The sequence below is a fragment of the Hetaerina americana genome, unplaced genomic scaffold (assembly GCF_022747635.1).
Source record: "Hetaerina americana unplaced genomic scaffold, ioHetAmer1.1.p SCAF_18, whole genome shotgun sequence".
Lineage (NCBI taxonomy): Eukaryota > Metazoa > Arthropoda > Insecta > Odonata > Calopterygidae > Hetaerina > Hetaerina americana.
Window position 1 is genome coordinate 1,573,425 of NW_027286741.1, and position 12,672 is coordinate 1,586,096.

Here is a 12,672-nt window from a genome sequence, read left to right on the forward strand (position 1 = left end):
TATATTTGCTCCTAGGGTCATGTATTGGCTTTTTTCTATGGATAACTTCAGTTTGTTACTTTTTGCCCAGGTTTCTAGGATAAGTAGAGTTTTTTCCGCCAACATTTCCAGCTCTTTTCTGCTGTTTCCAGGGATAGTTACTGCAATGTCATCCGCATATGCGATAATATCGCACCTATCCGGGAGTTCTTCTCTTAAAAGCGAATTGGTTAAGAGGTTCCACAAGGTTGGGCCAAGAACCGAACCCTGTGGGCACCCCTTCGTGGCTACTTTAGAGAACTTGAGGTGTTTGCTGGAGTATTCTATCACGCTGGTTGTTTGAGACCCTTAAATATTTTAGTTCTTTAATTACGGATGGCCATCAGACGGAATCAAAAGCGCCTTTTATGTCTATAAAAACCACCATGGTGTATTTGCAATCGTTGGTAGTTAGTCTCCGCAGTTTAGTTATGGCATCAATTGTGCTTCTCCCTGGAGTAAACCCGTATTGCTTGGGGTGGTAGATCTGGCATTCCCCAGCCTCTTCTATAATTCTCTTTTTAATTAGTCTCTCCATTACCTTTCCCAGCTCTGGGAAGAGAGTGATTGGTCGGAATGCTTCAGCGTTCGCTGGGTCCTTACGCTTATCCTTTAGAATAGCGTGTAGCTTCCCAAGTTTCCAGGTGTTTGGAAAGTATTAGAGGACTATACAATCATTAATGATATTGGTTAGCTCTCCTGAGATAGGCTGACACAGTTTTCTTATTACAGTACCCGGAATCTAATCTAATCTCACCCCACTACTGTAATTTTTTAAATACACAGGTACCTATGAAGTCATATGCCGTATCGGTACTTATTGACCTCATTCGGGAAATTGAGAAGGTTCAACGCCGGGCAGCCGTTTACTTAAAAACTCCTACGATAAAACGAAAAGCGTCACTGAAATGCTTATGGATTTAGGGTGGGAATCATTAGAAGAGAGACGATTCAATGCAAGAGTGAAATTACTAAATAAATTCAGATCCGCACGTTTCAGCATCGAGGTCTCGCAAATTATTCGCACTCCGACATACATTGGTCCCTTGGATCGTGTTTAAAAATGTCGAGAAATGGGTGCTAAAGCTAGCAGACTCAGGGACTCCACCGGCCCACGTACAATACGGGATAGCAACTGTAGGGTTATAGGTTGCAAAAATCCCACCCTCAGCACCCAGGTAATAATTAGTTCTACTCAATTGCAGGCACTATCACTAACCTCGTCTGTGCTATTGTCAACACCATTTCTTTCCGCATGATCTCATTAGAATGCCAATAAATATTGTAGGGCGCGTTACAGTAGTGCTTGCTCTGCTTTGTTTGTTTTTAAGTTTCCCATTCCATCCCTCGTCTGTTGCCCGTTGACACCATTGTTTGTTGCATTGCCAGGTGGTAGTGGAATTTCGCCTTCCTACTTTTCAAATTCATCTACATCTACATAATACCCCGCAAGCCACCACAAGGGCGTGTGGGGCGGGGGGTGTTAGGTCACCACCCGTAAAAAGGAACAAAACCACATGCAAAATCAACACATCCATGCAAACCTACACCCACAGTGGCGTATACATTCATGAGAAAATACTTTCATTTTACACGCATAGAAATACATATTATTTTATTATTACCCCCATAATAATATTATTGTATTATTACCCGCAAAATGCATTATTACCCCTATCGTACTACGGTAGGTGAGTTTTGTCAATATAATTAGAGAGATTAAGTGTAGAACAGATGTATTTAAGATGTCATTTTTTCTACGACTGATAGGGAATCATAATAAAATTGCTCGAACGCGGTAGGGTCATGTTCGGGTAAAATTATTCTGGTGTGTATTCACCCCCTGCCACACACCCTGGCTGTGGCTTGCAGAGTACTAAATCAAAATCCCCGCCAGCGGCCGCAAGGGTGTGTGGCGGGGGGCGTTATCACACAACTCGTAAAACAGAATACAACCACTTGCAAAACAAACGAAAGCATGCTAATACCTAGCACGTTATTGGATGTTTTACGGTACCCCAAGGTTCAACTGTTTGTCAGTTGATAGAGTATGCATTTAGATGCGTGTAAGTTGAGAGGATTTTTGCATGACTATAATATACACTACTGTGGGTATAGGTTTGCATGTATATGTTGATTTCACATGTGGCTTTGTTCCCTTTCACGGGTGATGACCTAACACCCCCCAGCACGTACCGGCTTGCAAAGTATTGTGTAGATGTATCGTAGATGAATGGTAACTTCGAGGAAACCAATACCGCTCTATACGAAGTCTGTACAGAAAGTAACCTCTGTTATGCTATAAAAGATACACTGGATATGCATACAGTATATTAATTATTTTCATTCGAAAACTACATATATTTACTACAAGGGTGGTTTGAAAAGTTTCCGACCCAACAAAGATACAAAACATTTTTACTACAATTTTCTGAGGCCGGAAATTTTTCAGACCACCCTCGTATATTTATACATATTCGACAAACATATTTAAGCATATGTCAAATCTCTGAACTAGATCAGGAATTCCTTCAACACAAAATTCTCCCGCCTGTGATTGAAACCAACCGATGACGGCATGTTAATGTTCCTCGTCTAGACGATCACATAACATTTAGCAATGTCACTTTTCAGTCGTGTTTCCATGAGCAACGGAGTCGTCGAAATCTATGGAAAACTTCAGATATCGTATCGTGTCGAACGTTTTCATCAATTTTCAGGTGCAGTTCATTGTTCACCAACACAGACAGCCGGCAATTACTCGGACATCATCATACATTTCTCATTTCACCCTGAAACGAACAACACTGACACACAACTCCTGTCACTGATCACATTTGGTCCAGAGAGAGCACAAATTTTCTAATGATGAATACCAGAGCAGCTTTGAAATATTTTGGATCAGTAACTTAACTGAAAACTTATCACTGGACGAACTTCACATTTGGCTGGAATTTCAACTGTGTTGTTAATTTTGACTCGCTATTGTAAACAAACGGCAAGCGGCGTGACCTTCCAACAAACACTGCAGCTCGAGGCGTACTGACCTCTACTGTGTGAGTCAATACCACGACCGTTCGGCTCCCTCTTCCACTAGTCCTCACGCTTCACGACAACGGAGGTCACTTTACTTTCTGTACAGCCATCGTATCATAATGAGTGACTGCCTATCTATATATCTACATAATAACCCCGTAATCCGCCGCAAGGGTGTGTGGCGGGAGGTGTTAGCACACCACCCGTTAACTCGAATAAAACTACTCGCAAAATCAACACATGTATGCAAACATATACCCACAGTTGCGAATACATCCATACAAAAATATTTACATAAATGTAAATACAGTTTGTTTTTACCAGGCAATCCCGCTTTTCATTTTCCTAGGCTCTTCAGTTCGGGGCGTCCGAGTATCGAGATGAAGTGTTTCCCGTATGAGATGTTCGATTTTACCAGCAAAAGTGAATACAGCGTATAACCATATTTGCATAATGCTTTTTTCCCGAATCATCTCCCGTCAAAGGAATAATAAGCGCCATCCCCTAAAAGGTGGCCACGGGGCGAATCCACATTTTGATATCAGGTCATCCGTCCGTCTACGCCGCATCGTTTGAATATCGGCTCCCCTCGAATCCCAGCCGTTTCTCCTTCTCTCCCTATTTAATCGGATCAAATTAAACGCGATGGATACGCGACTGGCTGTTTACCTTCCTCATCTGTCAACAAAGTTCACCCCGGGCTTGTACCCTCGTGTTTACGTCCGATTCCAGCGATAGCGAATCATCTCTTGAACATACTCGAGTGCTATCAAAGCGGTTCGTGTTTCTTAAGGAAAATGTTTCATGATTTCAGCCTTCGTTCATTAATTTTAATTGGCATAATTTCATCTGGGAAGCTTAACTCTGGCGAGCATTCCTTCCCTAAAACTCACTTCAGTGGTATTTAAATGTAAACGGACTGGAAACGGAGACGTCCATCAAAGGAGTAAGCCATGTAAAGATAAACCTATTTTCTTTGTTTCCCTCTTTGGTGCGCGGGCTAATTTCTTCGTTACTGCTACGATTTCGATCGGCGCCCCCAAGCCGCCCGCCGTGGGAAGGCGGCCGAGGACTGCGCGTGATCGCCTCTCATAAGGGGAGTAGTCCACCGCCCGTCCGCCGCGGCGCTCTCGTTTAATTTTGTCGTAGGGGTGGACGACACAGATTTCAGTGCCCCTGAGTGACCACACCGGTGTTTGATAGGTCAATCACTTATTACTAACAATTGGATTACAAGGGAAACTTACTAATTGAGCGGGCCGGTGTCGGTGAGGTCAGAAGGCAGGTAGGATAGGCACGCAACCTGGACTCATACGAGGGAGACCGGGAAGGACACGGAGAAGAGAAGGGGAGAAAAGGTTGGTTGGCGCTTCTGGTCTCCTACGAGGGAGACCGGAGAGAGCGCGGGGGAGGCAAGGGAAGGGCCAGGGTCGGCGCTTCTGGTCTCCTACGAGGGAGACCAGAGAGAACGCGGAGGAGGCAAGGGAAGGGACAGGGTCGGCGCTTCTGGTCTCCTACGAGGGAGACCGGAGAGAGCGCGTGGGAGGCAAGGGAAGGACAGGCTCCCGACACTAAAACCCGCGAGCTTGCAAGGCCTGGCCCGGGTACAAAGGGCAGCCTCGGTCATTGCCCGAACGAGGGTGCGGCGGGGCTTGATTGGAAAGGCCGAGTGACTAATTCTTGATAGCGCTGGCTGGCGCCCACCTCATATCATGTCGCTGGTTTTGGGTTTTGGCCGGCGAAAATTTCCGGCTGGAGAATACTCTTGCTCGCAATCGAAAGGGAAGAAAGTATTCCCATCTAACCCGGCCCATAGGAAAACCGACTGAACCTATGACTTCTTTTTCGGGGCCTGGCAGCTTTGGCCGTATTTTGACCCCAAAGATCATTCTTTTTGTAATCTACCGGTGAAGGTAGGTTTTCATTGGCCACAAGTACCAAATAAATATCTGGTCTCTCCTAACGAAACAAAACCCAACATCATACTCTATCACAAAGCCCGCCTTCATCTCTGTATACTTCCTTCCTCCCTTCATCCCGTCCAAAATTCCTATCCTATTCCTGCCCTTTCCTCGTTTGCCTAACATTCTCCCCTATATTACAGTCTTCAACATCCTACTGCCAACCAATCCACTTTTCCTGCCTCCATACCAACATGCCATCCCACTGCCAACCAATCCACACCCTTCATCCACTTTTCCTGCCTCCATAGGATTTCTCCCAACAAACCCCTCTCTTCGCCCACCATACCAAGTACTTCCTCATTTGTTTTCTTCTCTGTCCATTTCACCTTCTCCATTCTTCTCCACACCCACATTAAAAAAGCCTCCAGTCTACGTCTATCCTCCCGCTTCAATGACCACGTTTCCGCGCCGTACATAGCTACGCTCCATATCGAGTCTTTTCCTAATATCTTTACTCAACGTCCCCATCATCAACTCCCTCCTCCTTGTGAAAGCCTCTTTGCCTAGCGCAATTTTCTCCTTACGTCCCCACTACTTTGACCGTGTTGGTCCAAAACGCTACAAAGATACGTAAACTGTTCTACCTGCTCTATTTTTTGCCCTCCTATTTTAATGCTTAGCTTAGCCTTTTTCTTTCTAGAAAATCGCATAAGCTTTGTTTTATTAATATTGATTCTCATCCCATACCTCTCGCACTGAATTTCCAATTCGCTCAGCAATGCTTGCAACCCCTTGGCTGACTGACAAACTGAAGCTTGGTCATCAGCAAACCTAACTGATTTTACGAATTCCCCGCCCACTTTCATTCCTACTTCCAGTTCTTCCCATGCCTCTTTGATCATTTCCTCTGCGTACAGGTTGAACACTACCGTAATACTTAGTGTGGAATGCAGTAGAACGAACAGCACGACTGTTATTTGTGCGACATTAATTAGAAATTTAAGTGAGCCTTACCGTTATTTAATTATTAATAAGAAGTCCAAAAGTATTGTTATATATGCAATGAGGAGTGGGCAATAATAGATCTAACAAGTTTGAAATTTGAGATGTTGTGAAGAGATGGTACTCTACACCTAATTACCATTTGAGTACATGGTTAATTCACACCCTTTTGCGATACTCGAATAAATTACTATTTGACCGACCCAGACCGCCAAACCTTAGTTAACGGTAAAAGTTAGAGATGCGTTTTCGTTGGCGTAAAAAGAAACGGTGGCAATTGTAATTTTTTGCCAAAATATTGCGGCGATTTCGGTTGCTAATGATCGATATGTGTGCAGTAAACTCTCCCCACTGTCCGTGTGCTAACGGATGATGATAACGGTTTTTAATAATTTGGTGGAATCTCGGTTTTACAAGAAGAGCGCAGGTCATTCGTCTTACATCAAGTGAATGCGAGAGTGCTTATTTCCCTCAGAAAGCTAAACCAATCACGTACGTAGCCAGGAAAGAAACAAATGGCTAGCGAAGGGCGAAAGCTGACGAAGGATCGGAGAGAGGGAGATTCATCATATACATCAAACAATATACCAATTAATATAATGAAGTGTAGATAGTTAATAAATTATTTGTTGTGTTGTAAGTGAAACTATAAATCTCTTCGCTTTAAAAGGAGAATATGGATTTCTCAGGGCTAGTTAATTACTGCATATTTATTTTGAAAATTTATTGTTACCCCCATCGTAATACGGTAGGAGAGATCGTTTCAATTAAATTGAAGAGATAAAGAGTAGAACAGATATATTGAAAATGACATTTTTACCACGAACGATAAGGGATAAGAATAACATAACATTATCCTACCGCGGTAGGAGTACAAATATTCGGGTCAAAATTAGTCGGGCGTGTATTCACCCCCTGCCACACACCCTAGCGGTGGTTTGAAGGGTTCCAAAAAAAATTCGAAGCAAAGGTGAATCGGAAACTAAGGATAGTATAAAAATGTTGAAATCAAAATATTAAATACTATTGATAACTTTTGACTTGTTGACATTAAAGCCTAGGTAGTTCAAAGTTGTGTATTAAAAAAAAGTATATAGAAGTCCCAAACCATTTATTTATCATAACGATTGCAATTTTAATAAACTTTTGAGAAACTGGGGAGAGGAGAAAGAATGGCCGGGAGAATCGCGAGTGCACACTGGACACGTTGGGATCTTCACAAATTCGCTTCATAAAGGCGCAATCTCCATTATCAGGCAGCAGTGCATATCCTTGTGCAATATTAATTTCTTTGTGGCCGTCCACCTAGAAGCGACCTTCCGGGAAGTTAGTAGTAGATGTTAGGGAAGGCAACTGACAGCTGAGGTCATTTGCGCCATAAGGGATGGATGGGAAAGGAGGAAGGGTGGAGAGAAACCCGGCGTCGGCATTAGACTACTCTAATAATGAAAGGCGCCAAGGGGTCAAACAGTTTAACGTCCCATCCGACGGACGTCGTACTCACTCAAAGTGCTCACCACAAAGCACCTCAAGTAGGGATCGAGATATCACTGAAAAATATCTGTTGTCTCCAGGCTTTGAACCCGAGCCCTCTCGGTGGGAAGCCTGTACGTTAGCCACCGCACCATTCCAATCCTCGAGACCTTTCGTTTTGTGACATTTTGAATGGACGCCTCCACAATGGGTATGTGCTTTTTTCGCACAGTTTACGTTAGTATATCTGTTTGACTCGTACATTAATTTAAATATCCAGTGCACTTAATATTTTCGATCGGATCCTCGATGCAGAGCCAATATGTTTCTCAGAATATCTCCTGCCTACTTGCAGGGGATGCAGAGCATTCGTGTTTTACCCTAATCTCACTTTTAACGATTGGCATCGCCTGCCAAGTACCGCGCACAAACAAGTAGGGCACACACACCCCGTTGAACCATTCCATGCCACCCCCTCCGCTCCCGCTCTACCCATGGATTGCCCCCCCCCCCAATCCACGTGATTAGAGTATTTTCTTCATCAATATCTTCTTTTTTCGCAAACTTCAAATCTCGCTCGTATTTCCTCCTCGTGCAATTTCTCCCTATGTCCCCCAACAGCACCCCACTCTCACCCTGGGTACACTCCCCTTCATTCGCCTCCCCCGCTCTCCATCCTTCCTTACACCCGCACGCCTCAAACCCTTCCGCAGAATCGTCGACATTGCAGGCGTTCCCAACGCACTCTTTCTCTCTCTCCGCTTGGCATTTCCTAACATTTGCCGTGTAAACTTGTAACACCACGGTGTGTCGTCACGTAGTAACTCTTGTACCACTTAAGTATGGATGGGGTTATAGATTTACCTAACTCATCTTTTCATCAAGTGCCTTCGTCAGCCCCGGTGGAGACGATATAACGTCCTCGTCAGCCGAGCCAGACGTCGCAAGTTCGATTCCCGCCCAGGTGGTTTCAGTGGATTCCCACCCAAATAATTATCTTCATTGTGATGCATAAGTGTTATGTGGATGAAAGAACCTTGGAGAATAAAATTAAACAAATAACTAAAACAAAACTCTTCTCCTTCGTTGCGACACTCTTCCGAAATATCGTGTCCCTCCCCAAATGTCCATTCATCGAGCGTGCGTTTTTGCAGTTGCGACTCCAAAATTCGCATTTTTCGGAGAACACATTTCACTTACATGTAAGATTCTTAATACAATTCTACGTATATACTTACTCCGATCTCTCACATGTCGGAACATACCAAGTTCAGACCCCGAGTTCTCAAATCAAGTACTTTCCGTTTAAAAAGGAATAAAAGGTTATAAGTAATGACGTAAAGCAGATGCTGACTATAGAAGCCGTTTTAGAGATAAAAGTGAAGCACATTACATCAGACAAAAAATTAAAAACTGGAACCTGGCATATCTATAAGAAAACCCCGCATTCTAAACTTCCAATTGGGTGCACTCAATGGCTATTATTTAATGAGTTCAAATAGTTCCGTGTATGCCGACAGAGAAGATATCAGGCACATCATGCTGGGCTGTACCATGTACCACGAAAGGATGAAACGCTCTTTGGCTACATAAACTTTCACTTTCCCGCTGACTTCAGTCCTTATCCGATATTTACGTTTAACAACTTGATCAAATCTACTCCTCAGGTGGTGATAATCTAAGCAATAAAAAAGAAACCATAATCACAGTAATCTACCCGAGGGTCGGTTAGATGGGTGATGGTAGAGTTCACCCAGTACTAAGCCCTATAATGCGTGTGAAATTCATACATTAACAGGGTAATAAGGGGGCCAGTTCCTTTCCCTGTGCCAGTTATGATTTCCCAGGAATACCTGGTACATGAGAAATCACCCAGCTTGGATGCGGTAGTCCAGGGGGTAGAGCGTTGGAAGACTGACCGGAGGGTCCCGCGTTCGACTCCCGGGCATTCTCTGGGCTATAATAAATAAATAAATAAATATATATATATATATATATATATATATATATATATATATTTCGCACAAACAAATCACACAAAATTATTCAGTGGTACTACCATCTCCCTAGGAAATGAGCGCCTGTGCAACCGATCAAAAAGAATATTAATCCAACGGAAATGTCCTGCAATAGGCCGATAGCCATTATTGGATGCGCTCTATGAAGACCTATTGTGCGATTTGTCTATAGGTCTCTTGCAGAGAACTTGTCCTGTGATAATTACTTTGAATATTTCCAATCGGCATCAATCTACTCTTATTAAAATTACTGACGACATAAGGTCTGCAATGGGCATGCAAACAATAGCTCTATTGATGTTTTTTTATTTCATTAATACCTCTGAAGGTGTGAATCACAATATTCTTCTGGGCCGATTAAGTGAGTTAAAACTTTCCCCTTCTATCATGTTACGGTTCTCTCATACCTAACTTAATGCCAAGGGTAGAAAAAGAAACTTTGCACTTCCGCATATAGACTTAATACTTCAAACGACCATGGTTTCGATGCATAGTCGTGGGAAGTATTAAATCTTTATTGTGGAAGCGCAAAGTTTCTTTCTCTACCCTCATCATGAAGGAATTCCACAAAGTTAAGCCTGCAATTGTTATGTTTAACTTAATGCCGGCAAGTGGTCAAAGGAGCAGATGGAAATTGCACTCATCCAGTTATCATTTAATTCGGAGTCCCACAGGGTTCCCTTCTGTGCCCTTTTCATTCATTTTTTTTATATTCCTGACCTTTCTAGAGTCTTAAAACACCTCAAGTATCATCTTCTGTCTTCAGATACTTTGGGTCTTACATGCGTCTTACGCCTATTATCTCATGAGTTGATTTTGCATGTGGTATTGTTCTTTTTTACCGGTGGTGACCTAACACACCCTTGCGGCGGCTTGCGTGGTATTATGTAAATGCAGATGAAGTTTTCCATAGCAAGGAACACAGATTGCAGAATATCGAGGAACTCGGCGACTCGTGCAAACGGAATTATCAAGATTGTGGATGGATTGGAAGAGCCAGGCATGGTATGGTGTGTGGATTCAAAAAACTATTTTCCATCAAAGTTAAAGGTGTACCCTTTCCGCCCCCCCCCCTCCCGTCTGCGCTTCCCGTATTCCAAAATGTAATCCTTCTCCACCCCTCCACGAGCCCTGCACTTGCTTAACCACCCCGGGGGGAGGGAGCGGCCGCCCGAGTCTGGTCGCGCCTTCGTCACCCCTCCCCGCCACACCTGCAACACCCCCTCCCCACTTGTAACCTGCCGCATCTTCCCCCGATGATGCTACACCCCAGCGAAACCTACAGGCCTGTAGGTCGCGTAAAAAAATGCGAATGCGGAATAGAACGGACCGTGTCATTTGTTTCTTAAGATTTTTTTTCTTGAGGTAATTTTGACGAAATTTCATTTCCAAACCTAAAACCATTTGATTTTAGATTGATTGCGATGAATCGAGTTTGAGAGGATATCGGAGAGTTTTCACTTAAATCACTTATATATTTTGTTCAAACGTTTCCGTGTGAAGTGACGGCTGAACGACAGCGTAATGACCAATATTTTTCGCATTGCCCCATCAATTAACTGACATCTTATTTGGCCGACTGCAGAAATAGTTATGTTCATATTTTTTCGAAGAATAGTCATTCACATAAAATAAACAGTGCCTCTGCATGACGCCAGACATTTGTTGCATATGTATAATTTAATTTTTTTCATAATCAGGTCGAGATTAGATCGGAGACCCCGCGGATGCCTCTGGGCACCCTCTGATTCCTCCGCCCAACGAGTGACTTTTCGTGTGCCAGGTCTTCGTGGGGAACTACGGCACAGAGAATGGAACTCCTTAGTTGGTTGGACATCACAAATCCGTTGGCCTTAGGACTACAACGAGACTTGTTTACCCTCACCTGTCAAACCGAACTTCGGGATCATTAGTAAGGTTACGTCTATTACGTATTAGATATTACTATTAGGTATTACGTAAATGACGTCTAAGATTTTGCTAAATATTTTATTGTGCTTTTTCTATAGTTGGAAAAGGCAGTGCGAGGATATGGAAAGTCTGCAGAGGAAGGGTGAAATTGGCGCGTTGTACAGCAAAGTTAAATCTTTATCGGGAAGAATTCTATGGTCTCGGGCTCAACTTTGTGGAGGTTCATGTTCGTTTAAATGAATATACTTTGTAACTTCCACACAATTTTTATTCGTACTACCGGTTTCAACGCAACGGCGTCATCATCAGGTACCGGGGTACCCCGGTATCTGAGACCTGACGGTTCCCGGGACCTGACATCATCAGGTACTGAGGTACCTGATGATGACGCCGTTGCGTTGAAACCGGTAGTACGAATAAAAATTGTGTGGAAGTTACAAAGTATATTCATTTAAACTTTATCGGGAAGTTAGAAAGGGAGATCTATGCCAACAGTTAGAGATAAGGCGGGTAAGAAAATAGTTGACACAGGAAAGATCCAAGAGAGAAGTAAGGAATATATAGAAGAACTGCATAGTACAGAACATAGACCAACAAAGTTACGCATAGAAAAGCAACATGGCGTAGAGGAAGATACTGTAGCTTTGGTCCAGGCATACTCGACGATGAGATAGAAAGGGCATTGAGGGAGATGAAGCTAAATAAGTCCGTGGGGGTGGATAACATTCCTGCGGAACTATTGAAATGTTTAGGAAAATGTAGGAGGAAGAGGGTATATGGGCTGATTCGTAGTATCTATGAGGAAGGAATCTGGCCGGAAGACTTGGTGAGATCAGTTTTAGTTCCCACTCCGAAAAAGGTTAAGGCTACATCTACATAATACTTCGCAAGCAGCCGCAAGGGCGTGTGGCGGGGGGTATTAGGTCACCGCCCGTAAAAAGGAACAATACCACATGCAAAACAACAAAATGGAAAACTACACCTACAGCAGCGCACAGACTCATGCAAAAATCCCTTCATCTAACACTCATGCAAACACATATACCGCAAAACAACAAAAAACTGCACCCCAGGATGCAGCACGAAAGCCATCCTACAACACGCAAGCCAGGACACAACAAGCAAGAATGTGAAACATCACTACCACATGAACATGCACCACAAAACACTCTACCCCCCGAAGAGTCTGTAAAAGGCAGGGAATGCGACCAAACGTTGCAGGAAGCAGGAAATTCCCCCCGCGGAGATGGACGAGGGATTGAAAGGGAGACTTGAAAGCAGATGAACAGAACACTAATGAGGTTATTCGG